This window comes from Lupinus angustifolius, unplaced genomic scaffold (genome assembly GCF_001865875.1).
Source record: "Lupinus angustifolius cultivar Tanjil unplaced genomic scaffold, LupAngTanjil_v1.0 Scaffold_463, whole genome shotgun sequence".
Taxonomy (NCBI): domain Eukaryota; kingdom Viridiplantae; phylum Streptophyta; class Magnoliopsida; order Fabales; family Fabaceae; genus Lupinus; species Lupinus angustifolius.
The window spans coordinates 80,053-82,271 of NW_017727851.1; the positions used below are offsets into that span (position 1 = coordinate 80,053).

At 41.0% G+C, this 2,219-nt stretch overlaps 1 protein-coding gene across 1 annotated transcript in view; it reads right to left on the reverse strand.

The window, feature by feature from the left end:
- LOC109341442 (non-classical arabinogalactan protein 31-like) overlaps positions 1 to 2,219 on the reverse strand; it is a 5,670-nt gene that overhangs the window by 1,459 nt on the left and 1,992 nt on the right. The window lies entirely within an intron of this gene.

The window sequence follows — 2,219 nt, forward strand, 5'->3', positions numbered from 1 at the left end:
GCAATATATGTATGCTATGTCATGATCATCCACCTTACACCAATATCTTCCCAATAACCTAGTCGGAAATAAATCAAGAGTACAGGTCCCATACCAAGCCACTTTGTACGCACCTAAAATAACATATCCTCGCAAGGAATTAAAAATAGATCGATCGGTTCCCTCAGGAACAGTCCTACCGGACCTAGGTCGTACAAGCGCTTTCTGGGCATCCCTCTCATTGATCCAGATTGCAAAGAGGGGTTGTCAGAGATCGTCTAGTTTGGCCTGTGAGAACTATCCGATCCAACAGTGTACCTCCCCAGGAATACAAGGGACTCGTCTCACCCAGACTCTCCCTCAAGACATTGTTGGCGAATCACCGTCCAATAAGTGCGGTCCTTCTCAACATCACGCTGCTATAAGTCATCCCGTCAATTTCCTCTCCACTACTCTATTATTAACCATATGCATATGAATACTAACCGCAGTTAGATGATTAAATCTTTTAATCATTATTTACCATGCTCGGCCCACCTTAAGTCATCTTCCTCAGGAATGCTTCTTGTGGGTCCCGATCTTATATTAACACGTAATATAAAGGAAATACATCCCACCACTACGACCATTGCTGAATACCCTGGACGGTCCCAGACCAAGCCTCTTACGGTCAGCCGATCTCGCTCTGTGGTATCTTGGGTTCCTTTCTGGGCAGTGCCCTAATTCACATCATAACTCAAAGGGTAACGTCCCTACCACTACGACTATCGCTAAATCACCCTGGACGGTCCCAGACCAAGCCACTTACGGTCATACGATCTCGCTCCGTGGTATCACGTATCCTTTTCTGGGTGTCGCCCTAAATCATAAATCCTTCTCGTAATACTTTCTTTAACATTAATTACCGAGTATGACTATTTAATTCCAACACCTTGAATACTTTACTTTTTAATTCAATTACGGTGTTATACCAAAGTAGTTTATATCACAACACATCCTACCCGGGTTCATCGCATTGTTCACAACATCATTTCATTTCAATCTTTCCACATTGTCCCTTGCCCAAGCGGGGACTAGTCGCCCAAGCGACAATTCATCTTTAAATATCAAATAAACTAAAGTCTTCCTCGCCCACGCGAAGGTACTATCGCCTAAGCGAGGCCTCTTCTCGCTTAAGCAAGATATCTCTCGCCCAAGCGAGAGAGTTCGAGAAACTCATTAAAATCCTGGGTTTTTTTTTCCCGCCCAAGCGAGGCCTTTGCTCGCTCGGGCGAGAGAGTTCCAGACTTTCATCAAAATCCTGGGCTGTCTCGCCTAAGCGGGACCCTTGCTCACCCAAGCGAGGGAGTTCTAGAATCAAAACTTCATCTCGCCCAGTCCCTCGCCCAAGCGAGAGGGACTTGGACATAATACCAATTTTGCCCTTTTCGACAACCGAAACACATTTAAACATGGTTTTTCAAACACCTGCACCCAGAAAAGTTCCCAAAAACATTCATATACAATATTCAACACATTTCATCAACAAGCATATATATTCAAAAGCATTCAAAAATACAAAATCTTGGGTTTCTTAAAACCCAAGTTAACTCCAAAACCTTTGAGATGGTTTAGGAGATCCGGGTGTCATATTCGGACACCACTATGTCACGATGTGTTCTCTCTCACCTTAATGAAGTGTGCTTTAACTCGTCAACTAAGGGTGGTTTGGTTTCAAGGTTCGAACACCGAAATCTTCGTAACTAAAATACTTAAAATCATTTCTCTTTTTCCCCATCGTGATCATACATCCATTTCATCCATCCGGTCCAACATCACGTGCTCTTGACCAATCTTTTTCATCGAAAGTCCATTCACAATTTTCATCCATTTTACACATACGGTTTTTAGTAAAACTACATATTCTGATTTAAGACATTCTTTGATAAGCTTACCACTTTAAAGTAAGTTATTCAAAGTATCATTTAAGAATTTTATGAGGCATCCATATACTCATAAACCTTAACATCCTTTTTAACAAAAGTCTCTATTTTTCCAACTTGTTCCAAGCCATGGTTTAAGGCTAACAACAACTAGAAATACATACATTCTCATTTTTCCAAAACACTTCCTAAAGGTTCCTTTGATTTCATTATCATCCCTTTTGGCTAAAACAACCAAATACATGTAATAAAATATTATAACAACTCCATGAACACAAGTTGTTCATGGTTTCAACAAAATATTTTCATAAGTTCAAG